General features: G+C 41.3%; 1 long non-coding RNA gene across 1 annotated transcript; it reads right to left on the bottom strand.

Annotated features, from left to right (window-relative positions):
* Window positions 1-6,485: 6,485 nt before the first annotated feature.
* Window positions 6,486-7,199, bottom strand: LOC132535768 (uncharacterized). The gene is made up of 2 exons (XR_009547466.1): window positions 6,711-7,199; window positions 6,486-6,633 (listed from the first exon to the last, which is right to left on the bottom strand). It is a non-coding gene; the product is annotated as an uncharacterized LOC132535768 (long non-coding RNA).
* Between the last annotated feature and the right edge of the window lie 3 nt (window positions 7,200-7,202).

Here is a 7,202-nt window from a genome sequence, read left to right as displayed (position 1 = left end):
AACCTTAAAATCATACTAGAAAGGACTTCCAATTATAATGGAGTTATCAATTATAGTAAACTTCAAATCTGCTACAAGTTTTGTTTGACAAGTAAGTGAATTTCAGCTGTCAAAGTCTTCACATGAAAAAGCATCCACTCAAATGGAATTCCTGGAAATCCATTTGGATCCTGTTCTCTGACATCGCCCCCAGAAACCAATGATGAGACCTGGCACGTCCTGAAGAAACAGATTCACAGACTCCAAAGATCACTCTCTACAGAAAAGCAGAATTCTGGTGGCCGACATTCCACATCGAGACAGATGTGCAGCATTTCATCCTCTGGCATTTTCTTCTGTGGTCAGCTACTTTGGACTGACACCTCCATCGGACTTACTGGTACATGCTGCTGTGTTTCTCAAAGACTAACTTCAGCCAATTGCCTTGAGACTTTATAGACCATGTCTCCTCGCCTGCAGGCTCTGCCCCAGAGTCAGAAAACTCCCCCTCCTTATTAGGTTATGCCCACAGAGGCATGAAGTGTCCCAAGAGGCAAGAGATGCCCACAAAGGCAGGAAACTCCCTTTGAGGCAAGAGATGCCCCCAGAGGCATGAAGCATTCCCAGAGGCAAGAAATGCCATTTCACCTGCTATGCCTTGCCATTTGAGGCAAGAAACGTTCCCCTTGACATCACACTGGTTATTTCTACTCACCTATTTTGTTTTCCATGTGTTATGCCAGTTCTTTTGAAAACGCCTGTACGATATAGGTTTCTGTTCACCCCACAGTCCTGATACTATGGCCATTAGTTAAAAAGAAAGGGGGAATTGCTGGTATGCATGAGACCCCTTCTGTTTCATTTGGTTTAAATCCCCCCTGCTTAACACTATTCTATTTACATAACCACTTCATTCTATTTACATAACCACTGTTAACAAGTTCCACCCTCCCTCCAAGGCATTGGTTGTTCAGTGATAGGATTCTCGCCTAATCTGCCCCCTCTTTGTCACACTCTGATTTTCACCAGTCACTTTTCTCTCCACCCTCTCTATGTCACATCCTGTTTCCACCTTACTTGGCAAGTATATATAAAGACAGCATTGTGAGTTTTAGAGTACTTTACCTTTAGTTTAGCTCAGCTCGGCTTAGATTGTGCTGTGTCCTGCATGAATAAAGAGATACTGCCTACAGCTCAACCATGAGTCCCTGGTCGTCTGTTACCTGCCCGTGAAGCTAGCCCGGTGAAAACAACATAGCCCACACAAAACAACAATTAACCTCATGTCTAATGTGTGGCATATAAAGATCTTCCCCCATTCTGTAAGGGATGTCTTTGTTTGGGTTGTGGTATCTTTTGCTATGCGGAAGCTTTTTAATTTGGTGTAATCCCATTAGTTGTTTTTTGTTTTAGCCTTCTTTGTAATTGGACTCACATCAGTGAAGATGCCTTTAAAATTTTGATGGAAAAGAGTTCTGCCAGTATTTTCCTCTAAGTATTTAATAGTTTCTGGTATAATGTCCATGTTTTTGATCTATCTGGAATTTATTTTTGTGTTTGGTGAAATATAGTGGCTCAGTTTCATTCTTCTGCATGTTTCAACTCTATTTTTCCAACACCATTTTTTTTAGCTTTCCCCATTTAATATTCTGGGCACCTTTGTCAAAGATTAGATGTCTATAGGGGTGGTGCTTACTTCCGTGCTCCCAATTCTATTCCATTGGTCACTGTATATTTCTATATTCCAATATCAAGCAGTTTTGATTACAGTGGCCCTGTAATATAATTTGAGATCTGGGAGTATGATGCCTCGAGTTCTGTTCTTTCTTCTTAAGATTGTTTTGGCAATTCTAGGTCTTTTCTGGTTCCAGAGAAACATTTTTAACTTTTGTTCTATTCTCCTGAAAAATGAGTGGAATTTTGATGGGTGTTGCATTAACTTTGTACATGGCTCTGGATAACGCATTCATTTTAATGATGTTAATTCTTCCAACCCATGAACATGGAATATCTTTCCACTTCTTTGTGTCATTTTCTATTTCCTTGAAGTGACTCATAATTTTTGGTATACAAGTCTTTCACTGCTTTTATTAGGTGTATTGCTAGATATTTTATTACTTTCGTTGTTACAGTAAAAGGGATTGACTTCTGGGTTTCTCCTTTTGCTAACTTCATGTTTGCATAGACTAATGCCACTGACTTTTGTATATTAATTTTGTAGCCTGACACCTCACTATATTGCCTGATATATCCGAGAGCTTCCTGCTGGATTCTTTAGGCTTTTCTATGTATCTATCATATCATCTGCAGATAGTGACTGTTTGACTTCTTCTCTTCCAATCTGTATCTCTGTAATTCCTTGATCCTGTCTGATTGCCATGGCAAGAACTTCCAACACTATGTTGAATAGTAATAATGATAGTGGGCAGCCCTGTCTAATACCTGATCTGAGAGGGAATGCTTCCAGTTTTTCACCATTGAGTATGATGTTGGCTATAGGTCTCGTATATACGGATTCCACTAAGTTGAGGAACTTTGCATCTACTACCATTTTTTGCAGTGTTTTCATCATAAAGGGATGTTGGATTTTGATACAATCATGTGTTTTTTTTTCTTTTGCTTTTATTGATGTGGTGGATCATGTTGATTGATTTACATACATTAAACCAACCTTGAATCCCTGAGATAAACCCCACTTGGTCATGAACAATATATTTGATATACTGCTGTATCTGGTCGGCTAAAATTTTGTTCAATATTATAGCATCTATGTTCATCAGAGAGATATTGGTCTGTAGTTTTCTTTTTTGTTGTTGTATCCCTGTCTACTTTTGGTATCAGGGTGATATTGACTTCATAGAAGCTGGAAGGGAGTATTCCTGTGTCTTCAATGTTTTTAAATAGTTTTAAAAGTAGAGGTATTAATACCTCCTTAAAGGTTTTATAGAATTCATCTGTAAAACCATCTGATCCATATCTCTTATTGTTCGGAAGTTTCTTGATAACTGTTTCAACTTCTGTGACTGTAATTGGACTGTTCATATTTATTAGTTCCTCTTTGCTTAATTTTGGATATTTGTTGGTATCTAGGAACTTGTCCATTTCTTCTGGGTTCTATAGCCTGGCATGATACTTTGGATTTCCGTGGTGTCTGTTGTGATAACTCCTCTTTCATTTACAGTCCTATTTGTTTTTGTCCTCTCTCTCTCTCTCTCTCTCTCGTTTGGCTGAGGGTTTGTTGATTTTATTTACTCATTCAAATAACCAACATTTAACTTCACTGATATTTCATATTATTCTCTTATTTTCAATGTTATTTATTTCTGCCCTAATTTTAGTTGTTTCAGTTCTTCTGGTTGCTTTAGGGTCCCTTAGTTCTTTTTGGTCTAAGTCTTTAAGATGTGCATTTTTGTTTTCTAATGTGTGCTTGTATGGCTATGAACTTCTCTCAGTACTGCCTTAGCTGTGTCCCAAACATTTTGATAACTTGTGTCTTCATTTTCATAGAATTCTTGAAACATTTTGATTTGTTCTTTAATTTCCTCTTTGACACAGTAGTTGTTAAATAGAATACTGTTGAGTTTCCATACTTTGGGACTTTCACTATTTTTGTTGTTGTTGTTGTTAAGTGTTAATTTAATTCCACTATCATCTGAGAAGATACTTTCAATGCTCTTGAATTTGTTGACACTGTCTTTGTGGCCTAGCATGTAGTCTAACCTCAGAATGACCCAAGAGAACTTGAATAGAATGTATATTCCAGTTGTATGGGGTGAATGACCCGGAAAATGTACAATAGTTCTAGAATATCTGTCTCTTCATTTAATTCCCTCATTTCTTTGTTGATTCTGTGCCTAGATGACCTGTCAACCTGACAGAGTGAGGTGTTGGAACCCCATACTACTACTGTGATGCTGTTAATATACTGCTGTATCTCTTTCAGTAGATGTTTGATGTATTTAGATGGCCTCTCATTGGATGCTTAGATGTTAATAATTGCTAAGTCCTCTTGATTAACTGATCCACTGAGCATTAAGTAATGTTCTTCCGTATCTGTCAGTATAGGGCTTCTCTGCTGCTGTTGTTTCATCCCTGAAGGGGCAACAGCAGTGGAGACCCCACAGTTGTATATTGTTGAGGTTTAGGTGATCTTCTCCTCCCTTTAGCAGTCTTTTCATTGATAACTCAGACCAGAGGCGGTGCATAAACTGACAAACTGCCAGATTGGTACCAGCCACTCCCAAGTAGGTACAGGCTTTTAGCCCCAAAAAACTCTCCTTGAGCCCCTCACAGACCATGAGCTACAGGTGTTTGCACTCACCCTTGGATTGGAGGGTTCCCAAATCAATCCTAGTTCTGTCTTCTTGCGTTCTTAGGTGATCCTCTTTATTATTCTTAGTTGATCAGGAAGAGCGAAATGCAGCTGCTGCTACTCCAAAGCCCTGCCTCCAGAAGTTTGCATTTTTTCAAAACTATGTGGCTTTTGTTAAACAGTTAGCTTCTCAGGATGGGCGGGTGGTGGGGGATGGAATAAGTCCTGTGTTATAGAGCAGTTATGAAAATCAAAGAAAATAAACCATAACCAGTATTTGGCATGGTGCTTGGCATAAATTGAGGGGTTCAATAAATGTTAGCTGTGGCTAGGACTGTTCACAGAGGTGGTGATACTGAAAGCAGTGGCTTGACCAAGTAGCTGGAGGGAATGATGCTATCATCTGGGTCAGTTTTTCTTTGGGCTGACATTCTAGGAGCCAGTTTCAAAGGTTATGAGTGAGTGAGGATACCTGCCATTTACAAGGCAGCGATATTTTCTGATGATTTTAAGTTTTCAGAGCTCAAAAATGAGATTTTGTTTCTGTTCCAAGAGGTAGACTAGGCCACGGGGCTCAGTTCAGGGATGGATGGATGAATGAGGACTATGTGCATTTAAGAATGACTGGGGCAGCATCTTATTCTGAAGTCTCCATGGCCATGGGTGGGGAGACCAATCACATGAAATGTAGGTCTCTAAGTCCAGCCCTCCTGTCTTCTTTTAAGAAATGTACTGGGACTATACACTATAAATGTTACAAATTTTTAGCCTAACAAGAATCACAAAGTAAAAAATTTAAGGGAGTCAGGTGGTAGCGCAGTGGGTTAAGCATACATGGTGCAAAGCTCAAAGGCCCTGTGTAAAGATTCTGGTTCCAGCCCTGGCTCCACACCTGCAGGAGAGTCTCTTCAAAGCGGTGAAGCAGGCCTGCAGGTGTCTATCTTTCTCTCCTGTTGGAATATTGTACAGATGTGGTTGAGTTAGGCAGGACCCACAAACCACCATATTTCCATGCGAGTATTATTATTTACATATCAATCTTCTGCATGGTTTTAAAGTGACTCCTCTGCCACCACATTACCCCCCTCAGGGTATCCCCCATTCCCGAGAGAGCAGAAACCCTAGCAACCATTGCTCTGTTAGCTTTCTACCTTCCCAGAGTGCCTTGTTTTCTCCACCCCCTTTTCTAGCCAATCCCATCCCAACTTGCCACTTCCGGAATTTCTCCCATGAAAGCCCTACTGCTTCTGCTTTCTCTCTCTTGCCCTTTTTTTCTCCTCTGCAGGGGGCTCGAACCTGGATCCTTACGCTGATCCTTGTACTTTGTGCCACCTGCACTTAACCCGCTGTGCTACTGCCTGACTCTCAATGTCTATCTTTCTCTCCCCACCTCAGTTTCTCTCTGTCTTATCTAGTAAAATGGGAAAAAAATGGCTGCCAGGACCAGAGGATTCCTAGTGCTGACAGTGAGCCCCAGCGATAATCCTGGTGGCAAATAAATAAGTAGATATATAAATAACAGACAAAATCTAAGTGAGCCAAGTTTGTACAGTGAGTGGCAAGCCCGGCTGTTGCCTCTATCTTTAGTTGGAGGATCTCGTGCCTCTTCTTCTTGCTCCCTCCACCAAATGCTTATACCTGTCTGTTGTTTTCGACGGGTTATGTTGTTTTTGCCGGGCTAGCTTCACGGGTGGGTAACAGACGACCAGGGACTCATGGTTGAGCTGTAGACAGTATCTCTTTATTCATGCAGGATGCAGCACAATCTAAGCCGAGCTAAGCTAAACTCAAGGTACTGTAAAACTCATAATGCTGTCTTTATATATACTTGCCAAGTAGGGTGGAAACAGGATGTGACATAGAGAGGGTGGAGAGAAAAGTGACTGGTGAAAATCAGAGTGTGACAAGGAGGGGCCGGAGCAGGCGAGAATCCTATCACTGAACCACCAATGCCCTGGGGGGAGGGTGGTGCTTGTTAACAGTGGTTATGTAAATAGAATGAAGTGGTTATGTAAATAGAATAGTGTTAAGCAGGGGGGATTTAAACCAAATGAAAAAGAAGGGGTCTCATGCATACCAACAATTCCCCCTTTCTTTTTAACTAATGGCCATAGTATCAGGACTGTGGGGTGAACAGAAACCTATATCGTACAGGCGTTTTCAAAAGAACTGGCATAAGACATGGAAAATAAAATAGGCGAGCAGAAATAACCAGTGTGATGCCAAGGGGAACGTTTCTTGCCTCAAAGGGCAAGGCATAGCAGGCGAAAGGGCATTTCTTGCCTCTGGGAATGCTTCATGCCTCTGGGGGCATCTCTTGCCTCAAAGGGAGTTTCCTGCCTCTGTGGGCATCTCTTGCCTCTTGGGGTGCTTCATGCCTCTGTGGGCATAACCTAATAAGGAGGGGGAGTTTTCTGACTCTGGGACAGAGCCTGCAGGCGAGGGGACATGGTCTATAAAGTCTCAAGGCAATTGGCTGAAGTTAGTCTTTGAGAAACACAGCAGCGTGTACCAGTAAGTCCGATGGAGGTGTCAGTCCACAGTAGCTGACCACAGAAGAAAATGCTGGAGGATGAAACGCTGCACGTCTGTCTCGATGGGGAATATTGGCCACCAGAATTCTGCTTTTCTGTAGAGAGTGAGCTTTGGAGTCTGTGAATCTGTTTCTTCAGGTCGTGCCAGGTCACCTCATTGGTTTCCGGGGGTGTGTTGTAGTCATTCCATCTTGTGGGCGATATCAGAGAACAGGATCCAAATGGATTTCCAGGAATTCCATTTGAGTGGATGCTTTTTCATGTGAAGACTTTGACAGCTGAAATTCACTTACTTGTCAAACAAAACTTGTAGCAGATTAGAAGTTTACTATAATTGATAACTCCATTATAATTGGAAGTCCTTTCTAGTATGATTT

This window comes from Erinaceus europaeus, chromosome X, assembly GCF_950295315.1.
Source record: "Erinaceus europaeus chromosome X, mEriEur2.1, whole genome shotgun sequence".
Classification (NCBI taxonomy): domain Eukaryota; kingdom Metazoa; phylum Chordata; class Mammalia; order Eulipotyphla; family Erinaceidae; genus Erinaceus; species Erinaceus europaeus.
The sequence above is the reverse complement of the archived record's forward strand: the minus strand, read 5'-3'. Positions and strand labels throughout refer to the sequence as shown.